At 44.0% G+C, this 13,624-nt stretch overlaps 1 protein-coding gene across 17 annotated transcripts in view; it reads left to right on the top strand.

Annotated features, from left to right (window-relative positions):
• The window catches only part of APOLD1 (apolipoprotein L domain containing 1), a 52,212-nt gene that overhangs the window by 13,325 nt on the left and 25,263 nt on the right, over positions 1-13,624 (top strand). For 14 of the 17 annotated variants that reach the window (XM_059186028.1, XM_059186038.1, XM_059186037.1 and 11 more), the window contains exon 2: positions 12,037-12,474. The exons of 2 other annotated variants lie outside the window; for them this stretch is intronic. The gene's annotated coding sequence lies outside the window, so the exon portion shown is untranslated. Of the gene's footprint in view, positions 1-9,647; positions 9,760-12,036; positions 12,475-13,624 lie in introns of those variants that run through there. One more of the 17 variants, XM_059186021.1, reaches the window with a different exon arrangement.

Below are 13,624 nucleotides of genomic sequence, written 5' to 3'. Positions count from 1 at the left end.
AAGGAAGGAGTTTTTTAAAAATACGAGCTTGTCTCAGAACTTCCTTTTGCTTTTTAGTTGCATAGAGAATCTGGTGTTTCCAAGGCCGCCTTGTAGGTTAGGGAAGAAAACCCAGTCCTCTCTTTGCCAAACTTGTTCATGTTAGCTCTCCTACCTCCTACTTCATTGGCCTGGGAAGGGGGGACCCGGCTTGCTTTTGGGGAGGTGTAGCAAGGTAAGAGCCAAGTGATGTTTGCTAATTTTTTTTTAATTTAATTTTATTTTTTCAGCATTCCAAGATTCATTGTTTATGCACCACACCCAGTGCTCCATTGAATACGTGCCCTCCTTAATACCCACCACCTGGCTCACCCATCCCCCTACCCGGCTTATTTGTTTATTTAGTGAGGGGGTCTCACTAAAGAAGTCATTTCTTTTGTGTGCCTGAAGAGTTCCTCAGGACATTTTTCTCATTTATCTGGGTTTCAGGTGCTATTTTGAAGGTAATTTTGAGAGACGAGTTCAGGCTTAGGTCTTCTTTTCAACCTGGCAGGCCCTGGAGACACCAGTTGCTTCTTGGGTGGGACTACACCCACAGCTAGAGGAGCAGTGGGGTGGGTGGGCAGAGACAGAGTGGGTTACTTGAAATCTAAGGCAGTCCTGTTTGCAACAATGTAGATGGAACTAGAGGGTATTATGTTGAGTGAAATAAGTCAATCAGAGAAAGACAATTATATGATCTCATTGATATGAGGAATTTGAGAAACAAGACAGAGGATTATAGGGAAAGAAAAGGGAAAATGAAACAAGATGAAACCAGAGAAGGAGACAAACCACAAGAGACTCTTAATCTCAGGAAACCAACTGAGGGTTGCTAGAGGGGAGGGGGGTGGGAGACACGGGGTGGCTGGGTGATGGACAGTGGGGAGGGTGTGTGCTATGGTGAGTGCTGTGAATTGTGTAAGACTGATGAATCACAAACCTGTACCCCTGAAACACATAATACATTATATGTTAATAAAAAAAAAAAAAAAAAAGAAAAAATATAAATCTAAGGCAGTCTTCCTCAGCGGGCCATGGCAATATCTCAGTGAACCAGGCCATGGCAGACTTGTAGGTAAAGTCATGTCTTCGTGTAGGACGCCTAGCTTATGAGGGAAACTAATAACCTCCCCACAAGGCTGTTGTCAGGAGCCACTGAAATAATATATTTGAAAGTGCTTTATAAATACATTATTATAATGTGGGAAGATGGTGGCTAAAGCAAGTGTTACAAAATGTCAGCTATTATTAATAAGAGTGCAATTCAATATTAGGCCCACTTGGAGAAAGCTGATTTATCCAAACATGGGTCAGTGCCTCATGTATTTGAAAAGTGCATTTTTCAATACACTTGTATTTTTGAAAAGTTTTTTTTCAGAATACATCCTCTCCCTACCTGTGATGTTCCTTAGCATCCATTCCCATCACTCCCCACTCTCTCCAATTTGCATGGTCTTTTCATATAAATGCTTTCTTCCATTCAGTTTTAGCAGTTGGAACATGCATTCGGTTTCCTTAGTCGTTCTGTTCTGTGTGAAGTGAACATTGACTACACATTATTCTTTACTTCAGGAACATGAGGACAATTCAAAGCCAAGGGCATGTTGGAACACTGGATAATCCGATGTCACATGGCCCATGCTTGGAATAATAGGTATATTTTCCTCAGGCCTGGCATCTCAGACCTGCTTTGTAGGACCAGTGTCTCATTTCTAAGCACAATATTTCCTAATTACTCAAATGAGAACAAGGCCATGTTGATATGATATAACTGCATTAGTGCTGGGCACGATTTCTTCTCTGGTTAGCTGACTGAATCATCATGATAGCTAACATAACTGTATGAATTGTGGCTCTCGCACCTGGAATGAGGGAGAGTGACCTATGTAGCTTTGACGCTGCTCCTTTGCACAAAGTTCAGGAAAATATCTATCTGACAGGGAGTTCTGTATCAGTTTTCCTTTCTTTCTTTCTTTCTTTCTTTTTTTTTTTTTTTTTTGTATATCAATTTTCTTTTTTCCTTCCCTCCTTTTTTCCAATAAAAATGTATTGAGCACCTACTGTATGCTAAACATTAGGTATAAAAAAAATCATCCCTGCTCTTAAACCCCTAAGAAACTCAAAAGGTGTGTGTGTGTGTGTGATCACAGTACAATGAATTATGTATTAACAATGAGGTAGGTTTGAAAAACCTTCTGTGAGTGTACACGTGGGAGAGGGAAATTCTGGGAAGGCTTTTGTGGAGCAGATGTTATGTTAACTATTGAAGGATAAATAGGAATTTGCTGGGCCCAAACCCAACAAACGAGAGTAGAAGAGTGATTCGTTTGGCTGAACAGACTCTACAAAGGCACCGAGGCGTGGAGGAACAAGATGAGGACATATGATGTCTAGTCTGGTCTTGCTAAGCTCGGGGAATTATGATTTGGAGTCTGTGTTAGTAATGCATGGATGCATGGCTCATGGAATTAGACATTCGGTGGGTCTATTCCTGACATTGCCCCATGGGTATGGTAATCATCTGCTACAATCTGCTTTTTGTAGGCAAAGATTACTTTCTTTTTACTTCATGGTATAGAATTCTGGGGGATCAGTAGAACTCTTATTAAAATCAGTTCTCTGTGTGGACTTGGACAGGAGTGAAACTGAACCCTGAGTTGACTACCAGTTGCCTTCTGCCACTAAATGGAAAATATTTAGAGAGTAGGCGCCACAATAAAATTACCTTACGTTATTTGAATTACCTGTTCTGGTAAATAATGCTGGATTTGAAGAGTCACACCAGCTCCTTTTAGCTAGACCAGGATCACACTTAGGTGGTTTCCTCTGTCTCTTTTCTCTTGTGCTTTGATCTATTTCCTAGTAAGTGCCTAAAACAGAGCCTTCCCCATAAGTAAAGAAGCTCCTGGTCCATTTTACTCTGGGTTTGAAAGGATGCACAGAAGGGAAGTGTGAGAAGGGACAGATCTAAGATAGGCGAAGCTGAGATGGATGTAGTCATGTGGAAGGAACAGTCAGAGGAGTCTCAGGGCTCTTCAGTATCACTTTTGTGTTCTGTTACTGGATGGAGGCAGCCTTGGAAAACATGGTCTCAGGACAGAGTCAGGCGTGGGTTTCAGGTGACTGGCTTGAGGACTCCCATGTGGCCTTGCTAAACTGTTTTGAGAACCCCACTGTGACCCAACACACTTTCACTCAGCCTTTCTTCCTTCCCGCTCCCCTTCCTTCACAGTCAGAGATACATCATGGTTTGACAGCTTCCACAACTTCTCTTGGCTCCTCCTCACTTCCTCTACAGATGTTTACCCTAGTAAATTTCTTTTTTTTCTTCCCTTTTGGGGGAAACAGGCTCTCTGCAACGTGGGGCTTGATTCCAGGACCCTGGGATCAGGACCTGAGCTGAAGGCAGAAGCTTAACTGAGCCACCCAGGCGTCCCCCTTAGTAAACTTCTTGCGTGTCTAATTCCATCTTGGTGCCCGCCTCTCGGAGGACCCAGCACAATACTGCCCAGAAAGGGCAAAGGAATGCTGTTTTCAGTTCTAATATTCCCCATTACCGAGATTTGCCAGTAGGAAAATGGATCAGAAGAAACATTTCAAAAGAAAAGAAAGAACAAAAAGCATGTCAATAAGTCAAGAGAAAGCTGTTGAGAAGGATTAAGGTTAGACAAAATAGAGATGATAGGATAGGAGATACAAGAAGATAAAATGATTTAAAAATATTCGAACAAGCATGACGCGAAGATGGGTAAAATCAGAATGCACTGTCGTGCGGTGGCACGCCGGCCCCGTAAGGCCTGTTTCGTGGGCAGAACCTTCACTTGTCTCTGGCTGAGGCTCGTAGAATAAAAAATCCTCACTTGGAGTGGCAATTTAGTAACTGAAATTGTCCAGTTTGATGTTTAATCAAAACTCCATCTTCAGGGCGCCTGGGTGGCTCAGTGGGTTAAGCCGCTGCCTTCGGCTCAGGTCATGATCTCAGGGTCCTGGGATCGAGCCCCGCATCGGGCTCTCTGCTCAGCAGGGAGCCTGCTTCCTCCTCTCTCTCTCTGTCTGCCTCTCTGCCTACTTGTGATCTCTCTCTGTCAAATAAATAAATAAAATCTTAAAAAAAAAAAAAAAAAAACTCCATCTTCATTCAAGTGAAAACCTTTTCCTTGCCTCTACCCCCTTCAGGGGGTGCTCCTCAGCTTCCGCCATCCCCCCGCAACAGAGGAAGAGGCCCAGCACTGGCCTACTGACAGGGTCTGTGCTGGGTATACTAACGGAGGGGGAGCTGCCAAAAGGAGCTACGCGGCCCTTGAGGCTGGAGTTGGGCTCAGAGGGGCTGCCAGAGCCACCAGAAGCATCCTGCCTCTGTCCTAGGAGAGGCCGGGCTGAAACTAGGCTTGAGGGGCAGGTGGCTGCTGTGACCCCGATGGGTCACCCCCAGTCTACAGGTCCCCCATTGTAGTCCTTCCTCACCCTCCCTCCACACCCCTCCCTAACCCCCCCACTCCCCCCCAGATAAACCGATGACCAAAGACCTTTCTTTTTTCTTTTTCTTTTTTTTTTAAAGATTTATTTATTTATTTGACAGAGAGATCACAAGTAGACAGAGAGGCAGGCAGAGAGAGAGAGAAGCAGGCTCCTTGCTGAGCAGAGAGCCCAACATGGGACTCGATCCCAGGACCCTGAGATCATGACCTGACCCGAAGGCAGCGGCTTAACCCACTGAGCCACCCAGGCGCCCCTCAAAGACCTTTCTTATGCCGGAAGCAAAAACCAAAACTTTTTGTTGGCTTTTTCCTTTGTCGCCTCCTGCACCCCCTATTTCTCCTTGCTCCTCGACCTTGGCCCCAGGCTGGAAGCCCTCCCTTCACTTAAGTTATTGTTTTAAACCAAAGTTTACAGTGTCTGTTGGTGGCCCAGACCCTCTCTCCACCCTTCCTCCATCCCACCCCGAGGACCCTGGGACTCAGGAGAGGCTGGGGGCCCTGCTCACCCCCACTCTACCCTTGGCCAGCCTGGAGGAAGGCAAGAGGGCGGAAGGAAGGAGGTGCACTGCCCTCAGCACCCCAAGGGGTTCCCCTGTCCTCAGGCAGGGGACCTCAAGCCCTAGTGCCCACCCTGGGCTTCTTCCTGGGGGCTCTCCAGACCCCTCGCAAGGACCAAGTCCCCCATCACGCTGGGAGTGTGGATTCCAGCAGAGGAGCTGGGAAAAAAAAAAGTGAGACTCCACAGACCCCCTATGGGGGACCCCAACTTGGGCCAAGGACTGGGTGTGTTGGATGCTTATGATACCCCAGACCAGGCCCCTTTGCTGAGAAGACCCCTTGGACTATTTCCCAAGAACCCCCCCAACATACACCCCTTCACAAGCCACCCCTCCTGAGAGGCAGGGGGCCCTCCGCCCCCTCCCCATGTACTCCACACCTGTGTTCTGTTTGACCAGCACAGAAATATTAAACACCCTCTTTTCACCGGGAAAAAAAAAAAAAGAAAAAAAGAAGGAGCTTACGACCTTTTAAATTCTAGATAAAACCCATACTCTTGTCTCTTCTGCTCATTCTAGTTGCCAAAGCAAGTCACGTGGCCAACTCCAAAGCTAAAATTCAAGGAAACAGACTTATTCCTGAGTGATAAAACCTGTAAATTACAGGTGAAGTGTGTGGATAGACGGAGGAGCAAAGGTTAGGGCCAGTAATTCAGTCTTTCGTAGTGCGGAGGGGAGAAAGTCTCTTAATTAGCTGTGCTTGGCTCCTGTGTCCATCCCTTGACCAACAGTCCCTGAGGCCAGGGTGGGGACATGGTAGTATGATTGAAAACTCTAACAGGACCCTGTGCTTGAAGTGAGGAAGAAGAGCTTTTCCCCCAAAGAAGGAGATGCTAATCTGGGAAGAGAGGAGGAGTGCTGGAACCAAGATAAGCAACGTCTGCTACTGTGCCTTGGCTTGTTAGTCCTTGTAATCGCTCTCTCACACAGGTCCTACTAATATCCTCTTTTCAGAGCTGAGAAAATCGAAGTTGAGAGAGGTTATATAACTTGCTCAAAATGACACATATGAGTGATGGAACTTTTTGGATTAAAAAAATAGAGGTACCGGGACGTGGCTGGCTCAGTCGGTAGATCAAGGGACGCTTGATCTTGGAGCTGGGAGTTCACAACTCACATGGAGTGTAGAGATTCCAAAAAAAAAAAAAAAAAAAAGTAGCTGGGGAGGGGGTGCGCCTGGGTGGCTCGGTCACTAAACTGCCTTTGGTTTGGACCGTGATTGTGGAGTCCTGAGATTGAGCCCTGTTTCGGGTTCTCTGCTCAGTGGGAAGCTGGCTTCTCCCTTTCCTACTACCCCTGCTTGTGTTCTCTCTTGCTGTATCTCTCTCTGTCAAATACATATATGAAATCTTTCTTTTTTTTTAAAGATTTTATTTTTTATTTATTTGACATAGAGATCACAAGTAGGCAGAGTGACAGGCAGAGAGAGAATGGGAAGCAGGCTCCCAGCTGAGCAGAGAGCCCTATGCGGGGCTCGATCCCAGGACTCTGAGATCATGATCTGAGCCAAAGGCAGAGGCTTTAACCCACTGAGCCACCAAGATGCCTCCATATATAAAATCTAAAAAAAAAAAAAAAAAAAAAAAAAAAAGAGAGGCGCCTGGGTGGCTTCATTGGTTAAGTGTCTCTCTTTGGCTCAGGTCGTGATCCTGGGTCCTGGGATGAAGCCCTGCCTTGGAGTCCCTGGAGTCCCTGCTCAGCGGGGAGTCTGCTTCTCCTTCTGCCTCTCCCCTCCTGGCTTGTGCTCTCTCTACCTCTCTGCCAAGTAAATAAAATCCTTAAGGAAAAAAAAAATAGATTTATCTATTCATGAAAGCTACAGTAGTCAAGAGAGTGGTGATATTTATTGAAAGGATAGACATCAAGATCAATGGAACAGAATACAGCGTCCAGAAATAGACACACCCATTTATTGTCAACCGATTTTTAATAAAAGCACAAAACCAATTCATTGTAGGAAGGATAAATTTTTCAGTAAATGGTGTTGACACCATTTGTTAACAACTATACACATGCACGCACACACACACACAGACAAGAAGAGAAGAGAAAAAAGAAAAAAAAAGAGGAAAGAAAAAAAGATAAAGAATCTTGACCTATACTTTTCACCTTAGGCAAAAATGGATATGCAAAAGCCTCGTAATGGATCATAGACCTAACTGTAGAATGTAAAACTATAAAGCTTCTAGAAGGGGCGCCTGGGTGACTCAGAGGGTTAAAGCCTCTGCCTTCGGCTGGGGTCATGATCCCCAGGGTCCTGGGACTGAGCCCCACATCAGGCTCTCTGCTCAGCAGGGAGCCTGCTTCCTCCTCTCTCTGCCTGCTTCTCTGCCTACTTGTGATTTCTGTCTGTCAAATAAATAAATAAAATCTTAAAAAAAACTAAAGCTTCTAGAAGAAAATGTAGAAGACGATGTCTGTGAACTTGGATGAGGGAAAGATTTCTTAGATATGACACTGAAAGCACGATTCATGAAAGAAAAAAATTGTTAATTGGACTTCATCAAAATTAACAACCTTTATTGTGTGAAATGACCATTAAGAGAATGAAAAGACAAACCATAGTCTAGGAGAAATAGTTTTGAATCACATATCTTGTATGTGACTTGTATACAGAACATGTAAGAATTTTTAAGATTTATCAATGAGAAAACCACCCGGTTAAAAATGGACAAAAGATTCTTTTAAAATTCTCTATATGAATTTATATATATGTGTGTGTTTGTGTGTGTGTGTATATATACATATATATATACATATATATATATATACACATACACTTTTAAAAATGATTATATTTAGGGTGCCTGGGTGGCTCAGTGGGTTAAAGCCTCTGCTTTCGGCTCAGGTCATGATCCCAGAGTCCTGGGATTGAGCCCCGCATTGGGCTTTCTGCTCAGCGGGGAGCCTGCTTCCTCCTCTCTCTCTGCCTGCCTCTCTGCCTACTTGTGATCTCTGTCTGTCAAATAAATAAATAAATCTTTTAAAAAAATGATTATATTTATTATTTGAGAGAGAGAGAAAGCAAGCAAGCAGGGGGAGGGGCAGAGGCAGAGGGAGAGGACAAGCAGACTGTGCTGAGTGCACAGCCCAACATGGGGCTTGATCCCACAGCCCGGAGATCACGAGCTGAGCTGAAACCAAGAGTCAGTCGCTTAACCATTTGGATGACACAGGTGCCCCATATATATCCTTTAAGTAATACTTTATTAGTATAATCCAAATTTTCTGCATGACACAGACATTAAGGGGGATAATTTTAAAAATTTCATGCAGTTGAGCAATTTTAGAGGCTGCTTTTGTTATGTATCACATTACAAGGTAAAAATATAGGATGTATAGGTTTTCTGCCTTTCTGATACTTATTATATTTTTTTAGCTAAGCTGTCTAAAAAAAGTAGTCAACATGGATTTGGTTAAAAAAAAGGTTCTTCTGTCTTGCCATTAAATTTTTACTATTACGAAGTTATTTTTATGTCATTTATTATTTGATATAATTTTTAAAATTGTGTTTTATCTTTAAAAATTTTTATTTTAATTTCAGTGTTAACATACAGTGTTACTTAGTTTCAAGTGTAAAATACAGCGATTCAATAATTCTACACATAACTCAGTGCTCATCACAATAAGTGTATCCTGAATTCCCTTCGTGTATTTCACTCATTGCCCCATCCACCTCCCCTGTGGTAAACACCAGTTCTCTATAGTTAAGAGTCTGTTTTTTGGTTAGACTTTTTTTTTTTTCATTATTTGTTTCTTAAACTCCACATACGAATATTTGTCTCTCTTTGACTGACTTATTTCACTTAGAGTCATACTCTCTAGATCCACCCATGTTGTTTCAAATGGCAAGGTTTCATTCTTTTTTATGAGTAACATATATATTACATATATAATATATATTTATGTATCAAGTCTGAGCTGGGCTTTGTGCTCAGCGGGGAGCCTGCTACTCTCTTTCCCTCTGCCCTTCCCCCTGCTCATGCTCGCTCTCTCTCTCTCTCTTTTTAAATATTTTATTTATTTGAAAGAGAGAGAGTGTGGGAGAAAGAGCACAAGCAGGGGGAGAAACAGGCTCCTGACCGAGCAGGGAGCCTGACAGTGGGGATCAATCCCAGGACCCAGGTGAAGGCAGGTGCTTAATTGACTGAGCTACCCAGGTGCTCCAGTAAATAAAATCTTAAAAAATCAAAATAAACTGCACTCCTCTTGCTTACGCCAGTGTTCTTGAAAACACGTTCCTAGCTCCCAGCTTCCCCTCGCACGGGTGACTTGACCTCATTGTAAACCCAGTTTCATGTGGTGTCTGTCCCCGCCTGGAAATCCATGCTCCTGATCTGCTTTTCCACCGCCAGATAACCCTACAAACTTGTGCCTGCCTAGACCCCACATTCACTTCACCCTGACCTAAGTTCTTCTTCCCTCTCCTTCTTGCCTGCTTGGAATTTTGTTTTCTGCCTGTGTGCCAGAGGGAAAAAATGTATCATAATGATGTAGCCACCATGCCTCCCCTCTTGTCTGCAGGAAGGCTGAATGCTTTGTGTGCTCGGCTCACTCTAGAGGGCTTGTTGAATTAAGCAGAGTGCCCGGCAGGAAAGAGGATGAAAATGCTGAGAGAAGACCAAATTGCTCTCCCCACCCCAGGCTGAGGGTGAACCTTGAAAGAAAAGTTCACGAGAAGGTTGAAGAGGCAGAAGAAATGGGTGAGCTATAGGCTGGAGGGCTTTTGAGGAAAGAGGAACTTGATGCGTATTTAAAAGGAAGGTTTCCTGTATGACCTGTACGGGTATTGTTGTCTTTGCCTCCCTAAGAAGCTGGCTGTGTGGGAGCTTGGAGGCAATAAGTGCTGAGGTTGGCCTTAAGGCAAGGGCAGGATGACCCCAAACAGCCCAAATAGTTTTACGTGGGAAGAGTGAGGCAAGGGAAGGCCTCCCAGTGGCATTTGCTCAGGCCTCGGGGATTCTTCAGAAAGCCTGCAGGAAGAAGCTACGCCTCAGAGCAGTCCAAGAAAGAGAGACATGAGGGCATTTACCTGCCTGCCCCCTCCTGTCTCCATTTCCTTTGGCCAAGGTTTCCCCCTACAGGGAGCTAAACCCCCTGAACTCCCTGGGGGTGTGGTCTGGCCACTCTATGACCCCCCTCAGAAAATCAAGTTCACACCTTGCGGCTTGGCTGTTTCACTGCAGTCTGGAAGTGGGGTGACTTGCATGACTGCCTGAAAGACTGGAAGAGGAAGTGGAGGGAATCTGAGAAGGTTGGAAGCATTTGTCCCTGAAACTGAGAAAAGCTTTTATGTATATCTTGCTCCAAATTGTATCGTCTTTTGTTTTTGTTATATATATATATATATTTTTTTTTTTTAAGAGAGAGGGAGAGAGAGAATGAGAGAATCATAAGCAGGCTCCATGCCTAGTACTGAGCCTGACTTGGGGTTCCATCTTGTGACCCTGAGATCACGACCTGAGCCGAAATCAAGAGTTGAACGTTTAACCAACTGAGTCACCCAGATGTCCCAATGAATCATGTTTTTAAGTGCAAAGCTAATAAATGTATGAACTGATGTGTTTTCACAAAAACTTGAAAAACTACTGGGGAAACATTCCCTAAAGCTAATTGATAATACCCCAGAAATTTTTCTTTAGAATTCCAGATTATGGGGTGCCTGGGTGGCCCAGTCAGTTAAGTGTCCAACTCTTGGTTTCAGCTCAGGTCTGATCTCAGGATTGTGGGATCGAGCCCAACATTGGGCTCCCCGATAAGCAAGAAGTCTGCTTGGTTTTTCTCTCTCCCTCTGCCCTTCCCCCCAAAATAAATAAATAAATCTTAAAAAAAAAATCTAGATTATAACCCTAGCACACAGTCCTACCTGGTGGGAGCTTCGACCATTTTGGTTTAAAAAAACAAGTTGTGTAATTACTCAATAATACATATAGTATTTTTATTAGTTTAAAAAAAAAAGTAGAAATTGCCCTTCCAAGTGAAGGTAGTTGTTTTAGACTTTTCTCTGCCCTTTCTTAAACTCAGTGCTGAACTGAAAAAGGGCATGATTTAATTGGCAGATTTGGGGAAAATAAAGCGGGCATGCCCAGTTCATTTGCATCCATTCTCCTTCTTGGAATCGAGGGAGCATGAGGTCTGCTCTCAGGGCAGCCTGACGCCCCCACCCACAAGGAGGCAAGTCCCCTTTGGACGAGACCTGCTGGCTCTCACTCCAGCTGGGTGTCGGGAAGCTCTTCTGACTCAACCCAGCTTTATCAGGAACTAAGTAATACTTGGGCCTCCTTCGTCCACTCCTTTATCTTAATTCTTCATTTGTTTTAAACTCAGAAAAGGAGACAGGGTGCTATTTATTGGGTTCTGCTTCAGTGTTCCAGCCTGTCGTATGCTGGCCAGAAAGTGGACGTGTAAGAAATAAGGTGCACAATTAGGGAGAACCCCGTGAATACCCGGGGAGTGACGGAGGCCTCTGGAGTGGCAAGGGTTTGGCCTTGGCCCTGCGGTCTTGCTCCTTAGTGTGCATGCAGGACATTTCGATCTTGGCAGTGTGTATAGGCTTGTATTGAGCCAGGTGGGTTTTCATGGTGGTGCACTTGGCTCTGAACAGTGCGGGCCTGGGAAAAAAGGCCTTGGAAAAGCCACTCTGAATCTCTAAGAGGGCCTTGGCAAGGGCACAGAGGCCATAGAGAAGGACTTAGCAGAGGCCAGCAAGCTGAAGAGACCTTAATAAGCAGTTCAAGCCGAGGCAAGGATTCAATTATAGGGAGAGAGAAAGTCTTTTCATATACTGCCCTTTTAGATATTAAAGGAGTAGAAAAGTATTTGCTCTTTTTAAACAGTGGGGGCAGCTGGGTTCTCTTTGGACCAGAGAGCATGGGTGAGAGACGAGTTTTCAATGTGCTAGTACTAGGTCTGGGAGGGTAATGTGAACAAACAGTCCCAATTTTAATTCCTTTTTTATGTTGCTTTGAACTATCTTCAAGAGCAAAAGTGGATGGACTAAGTTTGCATTGATGTGGCTCAAGAATCCCTCCCTCTACTTGTCCTCAAGTTGCTAGATGCCAGTTATTTAAATATGATGGAGAAATCCTCCCCAGGTGATGATTTTCTTAGGCCTAAGCAATTCCACTAGAAAGGGGTGGTGGAAAAAGCCCCTGAAGCACAAGAAGAAAAACGCTTCCTGGTTATTGTGGGAGCTCTGTTACTGGACGGAATTCATCTTCACTGCAACGCTATGGCGCAGGCACCTAAAGGTCAAAATGGCCATGGAAATGAAAGGGTTCTGACCAGCTGGGTGGGAAAGAACAGCTCCACCAATAAGGTCGAATGACTGAAGGTGTTTCTACTGCACATTTCTGCCTTTGCAAGAAGGCACCCCCCCACCCCAAGTGCCTTCCCAGAGGTGGGGCGTCCTGGTTCTGGTAAGTGCAAGGTGCCATTGTGCAGAAATTAACCTGTAGCTAGTAGATTTCTCCTAACTGGGTTTTAATTCACAGTGCACATGTTCTGGATTCTTGGTCTCAATCAACTGGCTTCTTGGTGAGGCTGCTATCTTTGTGATAGTCTTTGGCAACCCAAAATGCTGATGCTGGCTATTTTGCTTGAGATACTTGTGAAAAAATTGTCTTTTCTGGCTATGGTATGTGTAGAGCTGGTGCTATATGATCAATTTGCATCTTCTACTAAATCTGTAGACTCTAGGAAAGAGTACATTACAGACTTGCTGGTGTAACTGTTGTTTTCTAATTTAGGGGTCTTGTAGGAGCTGCTGCCATTCCAGTGAGATCTGGCTTAAGCTGTAGTTACTAAAGATCCTTGACTCAACCCTGACATTGAAATCCCCTTCAACTGAGACAGAGCGGAATAAAAAATTGGGGAAGATGAATTTTGGACCTTAATTTTTTTGAATTTTAACCCACAAAAACAAGATAATTTTATTTTGAACCTTACTTTCTTTGAACTTTCATGTCTCATGATTTGGATTTCATTCCTTGGACCTTATTTTCTCTCTAACCATTTGATCAAAGGAAGAGAAGAAGTTAATGTTAACAAATCTTTTCCCTTCAACATTATTGGCATTTTGTCATTGGGGTTTTGTTGTGCATATTAATATTGGAATCACGTAGTTTTGTCATATGATCCTCTGATTTCCTCTGCCAACAACACGGACAAGCATGATAAAAACAGGTGATAGGAAAATGAAAATTTCAACCTTGGATACAAAATGGCATTGAACTATTTAATTAATGCATTATAGGGAACTATTTTGGAACCTTTTGTGAGTGAAATCTCTTCCCCATCACTGCTCCTGGGAGGGCACCAAGTTGGCGGGATAAGAGGGAAGGGTGGCCTCTTGAAGATGGAGCAAGACTGTTCTGATAGGCTGCTGGGACCCTCTCTTAATGCTAGGACCCTCTCTTAAGGATGTCAGATACACCTCTGGTTGACAGAGATTTAATGTCTACACCAGTGGTTTAAGAGAACCAAAAAATCAAGGGACTATTAGTGGGAGAATAATTCTCCCAACTTTTGATATTACCTTCTGTCATAGGCTGAGTGGTTCCCCAAACA

The sequence above is a fragment of the Mustela lutreola genome, chromosome 8 (genome assembly GCF_030435805.1).
Source record: "Mustela lutreola isolate mMusLut2 chromosome 8, mMusLut2.pri, whole genome shotgun sequence".
Classification (NCBI taxonomy): Eukaryota; Metazoa; Chordata; class Mammalia; order Carnivora; family Mustelidae; genus Mustela; species Mustela lutreola.
The sequence above is the reverse complement of the archived record's forward strand: the minus strand, read 5'-3'. Positions and strand labels throughout refer to the sequence as shown.